This window comes from Zalophus californianus, chromosome 12 (genome assembly GCF_009762305.2).
Source record: "Zalophus californianus isolate mZalCal1 chromosome 12, mZalCal1.pri.v2, whole genome shotgun sequence".
NCBI lineage: Eukaryota > Metazoa > Chordata > Mammalia > Carnivora > Otariidae > Zalophus > Zalophus californianus.
In genome coordinates this window covers 65,494,539-65,508,161 of record NC_045606.1, presented here as the reverse complement: position 1 = coordinate 65,508,161, position 13,623 = coordinate 65,494,539, and the positions used below count along the sequence as shown (strand labels likewise).

The 13,623-nt window shown below is 41.2% G+C and overlaps 1 protein-coding gene across 2 annotated transcripts in view; it reads left to right on the top strand.

Moving 5' to 3' along the window:
* Positions 1-6,876, top strand: part of AOAH (acyloxyacyl hydrolase) — a 180,006-nt gene extending 173,130 nt beyond the window's left edge. Inside the window, exon 23 of one of the 2 annotated variants that reach the window (XM_027574367.2) lies at positions 6,007-6,876. The gene's annotated coding sequence lies outside the window, so the exon portion shown is untranslated. The remainder of the gene's footprint in view (positions 1-6,006) is intronic. The other variant, XM_027574370.2, reaches the window with a different exon arrangement.
* Positions 6,877-13,623: the final 6,747 nt, after the last annotated feature.

Below are 13,623 nucleotides of genomic sequence, written 5' to 3'. Positions count from 1 at the left end.
CTTCTTCAGTCCCCAGAGACTTTCATTCTCACTTGAGGATGCTCTCCTCAGAGATGCACACTTTGCACAGGCTCAGAAAAAAAACCCAGGTGTTAATATTTTTACAGGGACCTCCACATTGCAGTTCTGCAAATATCAGCCAGAGCATGGATGTTGAGTGAAGCTGCTGGGATGCAGAGAGCTTTTGAGGGAGACTCCAGGCTCATACAACTCCCGCGGCAAGAACAAAATTCTGTCCTGCTGCCTTTGGGAGCTGAGGGATACATCAAAACACGAGTGGGGACTTCATGAAGCAATAAGCTTTGTGGATACACATCTGGGTTTGAATGTTGTTGAAGCCCCTGGTGTCTCAGTCACTTTTTCCTCAAAAGGGGAACAATAATACATTCTTCCCAGCACAGGCCTAGCCCCCTCGCAGCTCCACGTCCTTCCACAGGCCGTCTCCTCAGCCTGCACACCCTTCTCTGATTGGAACACTCTTATTCATTCTTCAAGACCCAGCTCACTCCACTGTTGTCACAGATGAGAACATACAGACACACAGTCTGCTGGAGGGCATAAATCTCTAAGATTAGGTTCAGCTGCTTATGAGTGAAGAAATAACAGTGCTTTAAAAAGAGAGAAAATTATTTCTCACATAAAAGACATCCAGTAGTTTGTGGTGCAGACCTAGCAAAAGACATGTAAGACCTCGGTATTTTGCTGAAAAAAAATTTTAAGAGATCTAAATAAATGGAAATATATACCTTATTCATAAATTGGAAAACTCCATATTATTGGGGAGCCTGGGGAGCTTAGTCATTTAAGCGTCTGTCTCTTGATTTCAGCTCAGATCATGATCTCGAGGTTGTGGGATCGAGCCCCACGTCAGGCTCCGCACTCAGTGGGGAGTCTGCTAGAAATTCTCTCTCCCTCTCCCTCTGCCCCTCCCCACCCTTGCTTGCACTCACATTCTCTAAAAAAAAAGAAGAAAAAATATTATTAACTTGTCAATTCTACTAAAATTGATCTATAGTTTCAACATAATCCTAAACATAACCCCAGAGATATTTTTGGAAAAATTTGAAGCTGATTCTAAAATTTATAGAGAGATACAAAGAACTTAGATTAGCCAAAACAATTTTGGAAAGAAAAGTAAAAATAAACAATGAAAGTGTTTCACTCCCTGACTTAAAACTTACTATAAAACTACAATAATCATGGCAATGTGTTACTGACATCAAGACAGGCAAATAACTCAATGGAATAGAACATAGTAACTGGAAACAAGCCTCAACATGCATAGTCATTGGATTTCTTCACAAAGTTGCCAAAGCAATGCAAGGGAGAATGAAAGTCTTTAATAAATAATACTGGAACATGATATTTTTTAACAGCCTTCCATCTCAATAGCATACCATATATATGAATTAATTTGAGATGGATCATAGACCTTAATGTAAAAGCTAAAATTAAAAAGCTTCTAGAAGAAAATATTTAAAAAATACCCTCACAGTTTCGGGATAGGTAAGGGTTTGCTAGCCAAGACCCAGAAACAACTACCGAAAATAAAACTTAAAAAACTGATAAACTTTAGACAGAATTAACGTTGTTCTGTTAAATTACACAAAGTTTAAAACTCCTGCTCATCCAAAGGCACCAGAGATAGGGAGAAAATATTCACAAAATGTGTATCTGACGGATGACTCCAGAATATTTAAAGAACTCCTATGATTCAACTAAAATAATAAAAAGACAACTTATTTTTTTGGTGAGCAAAAGATTTGAAAATATGCTTCACAAAGGAAGGCATATGAAGAGCCAAGTATGTGAAAAAGTGTTCAACATCCTTAGTCATCAGGGAAATGCAAATTGAAACCACAATAAAATACTACCTCGCATCTACCAGGATAGCTAGGAAATGAAAAGATTTGACAGCAGCAAGTATTAGCAAGGATGTGGAGCAACTGAAACTCTCGTATGGAAGCACTTTTGAAAAAGTATTTTATAAAACACTAATTCAAAAAGATTTATGCACCCCTATGTTTGTTACAGCATTGTTTACAATAACAAAATTATGGAAGCAGCCCAAGTATCCATCCATATACACACAATGGAATATTACTCAGCTCTAAAAAAGAATGGCATCTTGGGGCGCCTGGGTGGCTCAGTTAGTTAAGCGACTGCCTTCGGCTCAGGTCATGATCCTGGAGTCCCGGGATCGAGTCCCACATCGGGCTCCCTGCTGAGCAGGGAGTCTGCTTCTCCCTCTGACCCTCCCCCCTCTCACGCTCTCTCTCTCTCTTTCATTCTCTCTCTCAAATAAATAAATAAAATTTTAAAAAATAAAATAAATAAAAAAGAATGACATCTTGCCATTTGCAACAAACATGGATGAATCTAGAGAATCTAATGCTAAGTAATTAAAGTCCGTCAGAGAAAGACAAATAACATATGATATCATTCATATGTGGACTCTAAGAAACAAAATAAATGAACAAAGGAAAAAAGAAAGACAACCCAGAAAAACAGGCTCTTATCTACAGAGAATAAACAGATGGCTACCAGAGGGGAGGCGGGTGGGGGATGGGTGAAATAGGCGAAGGGGATCAAAGGTACAGTTATCCTGATGAGCACTGAGTAATGCAGAGAATTGTTAAGTCACTATATCATACACCTGAAACCAATATAACACTATATGTTAACTATACTGGAATTAAAATTAAAAAAAAGTTTCTTATAAAACTAATTATAAGTCTACCCTATGACCCAGCAAGTTTATTCCTAATTATTTACCAGCATATGTCCACAAAAAGACTTGTATGAGAATGTTCTTAGCAGTTCTATTCATAATTGCTAAAATCCGGAAACTGTCCAGATGTCCATCAATAGGAAAATGGAATAAACACATGAAATACCACTCATCGAACTAGAAGAAACTACTGACACAAACAGGAAGAATGAGTCTTACAATTATTGTGCTGAATAAAAGAAGCCTTACACAAGGAGCACACACCTTATCGTTTGTATGTATGTGTATACATATGAAATTCTAGAGCAGGCAAAACTAACCTATGATTAAAAAAATCAGAAAAGCGTTTAAAGTGAGAGAACTGAGGAAGAACATCAAAGAACTTTCAGGAAGGATAGTTCTATCTTTTTTTTTTAAGATTTTATTTATTGGGAGAGAGAGAATGAGAGAGAGAGCATGGGGGGGAGGGTCAGAGGGAGAAGTAGACTCCCCGATGAACAGGGAGCTCGATGCAGGACTCGATCGCGGGACTCCAGGATCATGGCTTGAGCTTAACCAACTGAGCCATCCAGGTGCCCAAGGAGAGTTCTATCTTTTTTTTTTTTTAAGATTTTATTTATTTATTTATTTGAGAGAGAGAATGAGATAGAGAGAGAGAGAGCATAAGAGGGAAGAGGGTCAGAGGGAGAAGCAGACTCCCTGCTGAGCAGGGAGCCCGATGTGGGACTCGATCCCGGGACTCCAGGATCATGACCTGAGCCGAAGGCAGTCGCTTAACCAACTGAGCCACCCAGGCGCCCAGGATAGTTCTATCTTGATAAAGGTTTCTATTACAAAGATAACATGCACTTAGCAAAATGAAACACTTCCGATTTGCACACTTTATTGTATGGAAATTTTATGGACAGTTGGGAAGCAAGGTGTGCACATGCATGACTGCCTGTATCTGCTACCTTCCTTTGTAAAAATAAGTCAAGCGTTTTTTTTTAAGTACCTTAAGCATGACATATAGATATATGTACGTCTGTATAGATGAATCATTTTTCCAACAGATATTGAAAGTCTATAAAAGATCACGGGAAGAATCCATTAAAATGCTCCACAGTTTATTGTGACTTGTAATATTTTTACAAGAATATAAAAAGAGATTTCTGCCCATGCAATTGCTAAGCTATTGGTTTCATTACAAGAAAGAAACATCAGGGCGGGGGGGGGGGGGGGGAAGAAAAGACTGTAAGCCTCTAAACTTTAGAATATAAATAGGATTATAATTTGGAAGAGAGGAAGACATAAAGGAAGAGAGAAGAAGGATAATTACAATGCAAAAAAAAGGAACATGGCTCATGAATTACTTTGAAAGCACAGTTTTAAAATATGATTATCTTAATTCATTCCCACCATGAGAAAATGTACAGAAAAAAAGCCAAGGGTTGCTCCCTGCTGACAACTTTATTGAGCCAAGTGACTTCTGATAGACCGATTCAAAGAAGCAGAATCCCTTTATGGGAGACCAGGCTGGTGCAAAATTTGCAAAAGGAGGCCAAAGACATTAATTAGATGTTGGATCACATTGCCGATGACGTCAGGGCTGATCATCTGCGCGGACCCAGTGCACAACAGGAATCTCTAACCACTGGAAAATCTCACGTTTGGAGCATTGACAGTTTGCTCTTCAGCACTGCAGCCCTGCTCTCTCCCTGAGCAGGCGAGCCTACTCTGTGCAGACGCCAGACAGAGGCTTTACCTCTATCCATTACGGTGGAATAGTTCACTATGCCATCTTATTCTTTCTCATGGGCCACCAGGGAAATAGAGAATAGTGCAGAATATGGGTGAAAAGCCAAAAGTTGGCAAGGAAGTTAAAGCATTTTTATTATTTGGGAATATTTAGCATTTTGATTAAACATAGGAAGCAATGTAATATTTTGCCTTTTAGAATCAGGCCTAAGTTTGAATGTTGGCTCTGCTGTGTGACCTTGGGAAACTTACTTAACCACTCTGACACGCCCACTCCCTCTATTCTTATATCCTTATATTTAACATAGGCCATTTGTGAGCATTAAATGAAATAGCACATGGAAAGCACTTAATTACAATTCCATGATAATTTGTCTGCACTCCCCAAATCCAAAAACGCCTATAAACCAAAGTTTTGTTTCCTAATTCATTTGGAGGCCAAATCTGACCTGTACCCTGACAAGAGGCCAGTTAGTCTTTATTTATCCTGCTTAATGTGAATATTCATGTTTCTCTGAAAAAATACTAACGTTTTGATTATAGGGAGTTGCCTTAGATCCTTCTCAGGCATTGCATAATACATGGTATATACACCATACAAGCTTTATAAATTCAAAACATTCTGAATTCCCAAGCACATCTGGCCCCAAGAATTTCAGATAAGGGATAGTGAACCCATATGACAGCCTTATTTTGTTACTTTGTAAATTTCCTATTCCCACTTCATGGCATGTTAAGACCTCCTACTAAAAGTTGTTCAGAAGCCCCACTCTCTAATGCACATCCAGCTCATCAGGGTGCTTCCTCGAGTTGGGCTCTTGGCACCAATTATGGACTCAGTAGGTATGGATTCTGTTTATCTCAAAACAGTCTTTGTGAGTTGATTATGGTTGCTTTTGAGTAGAAATATCAGTGAGTTTGGGGTCATCTTCCAAAAGAGAATCACCGTTTCTGAGCAAAGCAGCCTGCCACCTTCAAACAGCCCTTGAGTCTCCTAGACACAGGGCAGACATGTTACAACCAGTCTTGTTCAGAAGACACCATTGAACAAATGAGTGGAGTCAAAGAAGGGTAAACAAAGGGATGACCATGCTCTTGGCTCAGTTCCATCATGAAGACAGAGAAGACAGACAAGGGACTTCCATTTTGCCTCCCAGCTTAGGTGCAAACAGCCCAACTAGAGGAAGCCCCCTGCTGAGCCAGGACATGCGTTAAAGAGGACAGCTTCTGAACAAATTTTAATATTAAATGGCTGGCCTACAATGCAGCAGATGGCAAGCAAATGGAAATTTCAAAAGATCTCACTTGTAAAAACTGGTTTGGGGAAGTTGTATAAATTAAATATAAAGTGTGAGTACATTTATAGGAAATAAGTAGCCCTCCATTCATTTCAGGCTGTCTGATTTCTTTGGCATGAGTGGTTCTGAAAGACATTATACGTGTATACTCACTTTTAACTACATGTAAAGTTGAATTAATAATAAAAACCTTAATTTGGTGAAGAGCATAAGTAACCAGTCTTCTCCATGTCTCTCCAGTGCTGCCCGAGAGGATCCCAAAGTGGCTTGGCCAAACCTACCAGAGAGGTATTGGCACCATCCTCTGGTAAAACTGAAAACTGCAAGTGTACTTGAACAACCTTCAGCTGTTCCAAACTCAGACCTTAAACCAGAGAGGTCATTGACCCCCCAGCCAGTGTTGCTTCTTCAAGTGCTGCCCTCCTTCCAGAATATCTATAATCACACTGGTGGACTGAGACATCCGTCAAGTTTATGCAAGAAGAAAACTCACATGAAAAAAGTTTCATAAAGAACTAGTTTATGGGGCACCTGGGGGGCTCAGGTTAAGCGTCTGCCTTCAGCTCAGGTCATGATCCCAGGGTCCTGGGATCGAGCCCCATGTGGGGCTCCCTGCTCAGCAGTGAGTCTGCTTCTCCCTCTGCCTGCCCCTCCCCCCTGCTTGTGTTCTCTCTTTCTCTCTCTCTGTCAAATAAAGAAAGAAAATCTTTTAAAAAAGAACTAATAGATAAGAATTAAAACCCCCATATGTATACTCCCTAGTCCCAACATTCAATACTTATAATCCTTTCACTCTGCCTCAGAAAACTTTAAATAGCATTTAATATATTAACTAAATAATAAAGACACAAATATTTTGAGTCATCATTTTCAGCAAGAAAATGTTGCCTTTGGGTTCGATGTGAGAATTAGGGAGATCAGAAAAGCTGTGGCAACCGTGGAAATAATACAAGACCACTCAGATGAGAAGAGGCAAAGGGGCCTTACTTGGGGATTGCTACAGCAAGGGGGCCAGCTACCATCACGTGTGTTGGCAGAGGGATGGGACAGCTCTACGGTGGGAAAAAGGGAGGGCTTAGGTGTGCCCTGGTTGGAGGCTGTAGGCAGGCCGACTAGAAGGATAGCACCCCATGTAAGTGGCTGGGGGTGCGTATTGCGTTTTCTCAGGTTGGTCCTAAATTGGAATCGGGGACAAGAATTAGAGAAGCTGTCAGTGATTAATCAAGGCCTGATCATCTGGGGCCAGTTGTTACCGAGGTTATTGTTTGTTTTTCTGGACCAGGTACGAGAGATGGTGACCTGATTTTCTCCAAGTTTGACTTGTAGACAGCAAGCTGGCTTCCTGGCCTCGTTTCTGTAGGTACTAAGTGGGTTTTCACAGCTCACTGCTATAGATGGTGGGTCAGAGTTCTACACTGTAGAATAAATTCCCAGAAATGGACTTCCTGAGCCAAAGAAGACACATTTATAATTGTGACAGATACTGCCAGTTTGCCATCAGGGTTATACTGTTTTGTCTTTTTACCAGCAATGCAGCTCTAAGCAGGGGCTGGGACAAAGTACAGTGAAGACCTATATACTAGTTACATAAAAGTATATGTAAAACTTATATATTAAGCTAACAAGCTGCTAAATAAAGTCTGTGTGCCCTATTCTAATGCCATGATAAATATACCTTCCTGAGGACTCGAATGTCCAAATTTGAATGTACAAACCATGGATTCCTCAGAGTTCTACATCAAAATGTGGTGAGCAGTCCCTGGCCTGTGGCTGCCATAGTCTCTCCACAGCTGTCTCGGTACCATACTCGGAGGGCCTTGTACTCACACGTGTAGACACCCCAGCTCACACCACTGAGCTCTTTCCACACCATCCTATACACAGCCACCCCTCAGGATCAGGGAGGCACAGACATCACAGTCAACCCTGGAGAAGATGACCCAGGGGAAAGGCTTACACAAGGGATTCTGAAGATATGTTTGATTCTGAAGACATGTTTGCCAGGAGCGTGGCCTAGAAGGGGAGATGCAGGTTCTGGGTGGGCATGTCCCCCGGGCCTTGCAGAGGAGGTGCATGGTTGGAGGTGAGCCAAAGCAAGAAGAACAAGTGTCAAGAGCTTGGAGCCCAAGGAAGGGGCCCTCTTGTCTGGGGGCCATTTTCTCGAGTCTTCCTAAAAAAACAAATCGCCTACAAGGCTCTTTCCCCACTTTCTAACCTCCCCTTACCTGCAGATTCTGGAGCAGGATTTTGAATATTCTCTTGGCTGGGAGACGTATCTGTTTTCTCCAAAGGCCTGCCTAGGAATAGAATAGAAATATTACAGGCACCCCTTCAAGCAGTGTCCAAATTCAGATTCTTAATGCTCTTAGCCACAGTCACGAGCCCTTCTTTATATAAATCCACAGCAAAAGTGAAGTGAATGTCCCAGTTCCAAACGGTCTGTCCCCACTGGTAAGCCAGTTATCTGGATTTTTAGTTCCAGGGATAGGATCATTTTGTGTGTTTGTATTGGCCATCAGGATTTCATTATGCCTTAAGACAGATGTGGGTTATATAGATTACAGGAGGAGGGAAGGAAGGAGGCAGGAAGGAAGGAAGGAAGGAAGGAAGGAAGGAAGGAAGGGGGAGGGGAAAAGAGAGGGAAGGAGAAAGTGAGGAATGAAGGAAATCCTTTCTGGGAGTCCTTTGTTATTTACCTTTTATAAATTAATTCACACTAGCCAGTAATTCTTTGTCAAGGTTGGCAATGACAGTATCTCCCAACCCTGTGATGTTATTCATTTGAAAACATGTCAAGAGCTACCTGGAGATGACCTTCCTGTTTTGTTGTCCGACCTGTCATTTAAACTTTCAATTATTCTTGCTACTGCTCTAAGACAAACAGAATTCAAGAGTTAGCTTTATGACAAGGCCTTAGAGCTTTTCCTAAAAGACTTCCAGCTGGTGAGCTCAAAACATTCCTTTTCTTAAAAACAGAATAGAAATTTATGCAAGCTTATTGTGACAGAGGAAAAAATGTTAAAATGAAGATTCAGAAGGAATCTTTTTATCTAACACAATCAATTAATTGAAAAAGCCAATTAAAGTGGAAGTGTGTTGTCAAAGTTTGCACACACATTCCAAATACTCATTTTCATTCATCAAACATATTATAAGGACAAGGCCTTTTTTTTTTTTTGAGCAGAAGTCTGCAGAGTGAGTTATACAGCTTCTTTCTTACATAAACAACCAATGTGCTCTGTGCCAAAAAAAAAAAAAAAATCCTCCAATTTAAAGATACTTGTGAAGTAGTCTCAGAGCCAATGTCCTTCTAGATTTCTATTATTTGCCCCTATTCTACTTAATATAACAGCAGTTTCTTTCTAAACCTTTTCATGGTTCTCATAGAAAAAAATGTTCTTTTTACACTTCCAGTTTATGTAAGATTTAACTATATCATCTACAATAACATTTACAACTGATATGATCAGATTTGGGAAAAAACCACGATGACTCTTCTGCCATTTGCTTGTGGAAACAGAAATGCAAACACACATTGGAGAGCAGCCTCCTGGCATCTGAGTGGTTGTTAGTCAATAGATTTTTACCAAGGGAATGAGTGAATTAATATAGTGAGATGGGTAAATGAGATGGCCCATTTATGATGGATGCACACCCACAGACACACACAGACACACACACATACACACACACTCCCTGGTTTCTCAGAAGTGTGGATCGCATGTGGTGATGAGCACTGAGTGTCATACACAACTAATGAATCATTGAACACTGCATCAAAAACTAATGATGTGCTATATGCTGGCTAACTGAACATAATAATTAAAAAAAAAAGATCCTTAGGTTTTGATGGGAAATGGTGGTTTATGGAATATAAATGAAAGAAGCCAAGAGGGCTAGAGGGTTTTGCTGGGTAACAGATTAACCCAAACCAAGCAGTTTGAAACCACAGCCATTTATTGTCTCACTCTTTCAGGGGATCTAGAGTCCAGGCCGGCTGAGCTGACTTAGGGTCTCACAGGCTACATCAAGGGGCCAGCCAGGTTATGTTCCTTCCTGGAACTTGGGGGTCCTCTTCTAAGCTCACTTGGATGTTGGCAGAATTCACTTCCTTATGGTTATAAGATTGAGGCCCTTGGCTCCCAGAGGACTCCGCAGTTTCCTGCCATGTGGCCCCCTCTATAGACAGTTCACGTGAGAGCAGCTTGCTTCTTAGAGACGGGTAGGAAAGTCTATCCCTCCAATCTGCTACAACAGAGTCTTAGATAATGAGCCATGATCTTGGGAATGACCTTCCATCACCTTTGTCATATAACAGAACATAATTTAAAGGAGTAACATCCCATAAACTTTGCCATATCCCATTGGTTAGAAGCAAGTCACAGGTTCCTCCCCTCCATTCGCCCGGAGAGGAGATTATACACGTGTGTAACTCTTTGGGGGTCACCATGGGATGTGTCTGCCACAGGAGGGGAGAAGGGTCAGAAGAGCCTGGGGACTGGTGGGGCCTGGGAGGCAGTGAGTTGGGAGAGAGGGAATTTAGGCAGGGATTTGGGAGACACAAAGAAATTTATAGGGAACATTTTGTCAGTTTGGCCTGATAATCCCCTCTATTCAGTCTCTGAGAATATTCAGTAAAAATCTACACTGTTCTTCAAAAATTTTGATATCAGGTTTGGGTTATTGTTTTTCTTCGTTTCTGTTTAGTTGGTTAAACGTTTAATTCTCAAACTGACAAAACCCTACTTCTCTTACAAATAGGAAACATAAGGCAAAGTTTTACTTAATTTTTTAAGGAGGAGATCGATAAATAAAAGAGCTGACAAGAAGAGCACTTGAAACTTGAAAGATGTAACAGTAGGAAAATGAATGCAGAAATGAGAAAGTCTAGTTAGGTATAAAACCGAATAACTTTGTCCAGAACAATAATACCATAATATTTGGGGTTGTCCTCTATCAGGTCAACACACACACACACACACACACACACACACACACACACACACCTTATCAGCTTTCTATAAGTTAACCTCTAACTTTATGGGGCAGTTAAAATGGATGGACCTTCATCCGTCGTGACTAGTGGGCCAAAGCAAATTACATTCCCCAAGAGATCTTACCAGAAAATAGCATGATATTGGTCCAGTTATATTTTGGTTAAATATTTTGCTACTTACAGCACAGATTAGAAGACTCTTAAAAATGCTTTTAAACTGAAGAATGCATTTAGTTCAGTATTATTACCAGTTTATAGAAAATGAAACTAAGGTTAAATAAGTTGCCAAATTAGCAACAGTGAGTCCAACTCTGTTCTCTCTTTCCACTGTTGCAGAAAAAACTATTCAGGTAACTACTATTTGTCTAATATAGAAAGAGAACTGCTTTTTGTCCTTAAAATTTCAATTAAGTAGAAATTCAGTGAGTCACTATGAGAACACAAGACTTTTGGAGTAGTAATCACATAGTGTTTCAAAAGGCATTTTTCTCACCAAATGTGAAAGCTTTTCTCAGCTTTATCTTTACATAAAAAAAGCTGATGACAGATTTCCTGAAGGTTTTGAACTGGCATGTGTATTCCTTGTCAACAATAACAATTTATCACATACGGTATAGGAAAGGAAACTGTATAGTGTGTAAAGAGAATGCTATCAGTCCCTTAGCTTTCTCCTTATGTGTCTGTCAATTTCAACCAAAAGTCGTGTCTCAAAAACCATCTGAAATTATCTGAGACTCGGAAATAGACAGAAAAGATTACAGGGTGCCTGTGCGGTGTGCCATGCTGGGCTTGACTTCCTACTGAATGAGCCATTTCACTAATCTCTCGGGGCAGAGGTTAATTTGCAGATTTTTGTCTAGTGGAGGTGTAAATAATTTATGTTTAGTAGAACAGATAACCCCAAGGGTTATAGTTTATTGCCCTGTTGGACATTAACCAGTTTTGTATCTAACCCAGCAACCTTACCCAAACACTGGGTCTAAATACCTTACTCCCTGAGTGCTCTTTAAACTGGTTTTTGTATGGTACCAGTTCCCTCATTAATTAGTGAGTTACAGAAAACCTTCGACACATTCTTATTTTATAGTCATGAGAAAGTCATGGTTTTACTTCTTTGGAAAATATACTTTATCAGTCCCCATGTGGAAAGTGGGAGAAAATCAGTAGAATGACCACTGATTGGGGAACTGAAACACCTATATTCTATCACTTGCTAGCTACGTGATCTTCAGCAAACCACTTAAGCTCCTTGAGACTCAGCTTCTTCACCTGTTAAGTGGAAATAATAGGAGGGCCTTCTCGAGGTGCTTTTGAGAGTCACACCAAGCCTGGAACAGACTTGGCGAGGGAATCGCCTTGTCCCCAGGTGAGTGTTTACTTCCAGCTCTTCAGCTTTCGTAACAAAATCTGCCGGATTCAGGGAAGGGGGGAATGGTAATAGGATTCCACAGAGGTGTTGAATTTGAGAACTGAAGCTGAGAACCGACCTTTCACCCGCAGAAATTAAGTCCCACCCAAAAGAAGCAGGATGCACAGTAGCTCCGGGGAGCTAAACATGTGCAGCTTCATACTCCACATTTCTGCATAGGAGTTTGTGTGTGCCTGCTTGTCTTCTGGTTAAACAAGAGAACGGTAATCTTTGCATCGTTTTCTTTTAAGATTTTATTTAAGAGAGAGAGCACGAGCGGTAGAAGGTGGGGGAGAAGCAGAGGGAGAGGGAGAAGCAGACACCCTGCTGAGCAGGGAGTCCACCCTGAGATCATGACCTGAGCCGGGGGCAGACATTTAACCAACTGAACCACCCAGGTGCCCCATAATCTTTGCATCTGAAGTAACTTGTACGGAAACCTAGTGAAGTCAGAGCAGAAGACAAATCCAACAGGATTCGCCATATATTCCCTACAAGTTCTCCAGCCTGCCACGGTTCCATACTGTAACTAAAATGTTTGTGTCTTGTACTTTTCAGATCACACTTTACACTTAGTAAGATGATCTGAATTCTTTTTTTTTCCCCACTTTCTCATCCAAATCTATTAGCTAAACAACTACCATGAGACCTCTTTCAGCCAGATCCTGAGCTGGAGCCAGAAGCAGGCATGAAGAAGCCCAACATCTGGCCTTCAGGAACCTCCAGCCAGCGGTCAGGCACTGTTCAGTATTTTAGAATGCAGACGTGGTGGCTGCTAACACTTCTCTGCCTCCAAATTGGCACCGTCTCATAAAGAAGCTCAGAGCTACGAGGCGGGAAAGCCCAGAAGAGAATAACTGTGATACTGTCCCCTCCATTCGGGACAGAGACATTGATTCTCAGCCATAAGCACCACCTGCCAGGAATCTGTCATCAGCTTTCTTTTGCAAATGGACTCCTAGGCTGTGAAAACCCGTCAGGCTTTATTTCAAAAGGCACTGGGCAACAGTATAGCGTGAGGGCTCTCGGGAGGGAGACGGTGGCCACAGTGACCCGTCCTCCATAACTTTTCTATGTTGAGGAACCATAGCTGGAGATACAAGGTAAAGAAAGCCCAATTCCCCCACAATTGGATGAAGCATGTTTCGGTATCCAGATGATTCTCTCATTCCTTCTTCTACATGTGACTCTGAAGAGAAAAGAAATTTCAATTCTGAAACACAGACATCTGTCTTTAACTACCTGAGGCGAAGGTAGAGGATTGGGTGCGTCCTTGCAGAGCTAAGACCCTGTCGTAGTCAATCGCACATCGCCAGCCCAGGGCCCACATCTACCAGCTGTTCAGTAACAGTTTGTTAAAGTGAATGAAGAAACAGCTATCAAGTCTTTCCCCAGGGAGGTGGAGTCAGAGAATTATTTTAAGTAGGATAACCAACAACCCAGTTTTGCCCAG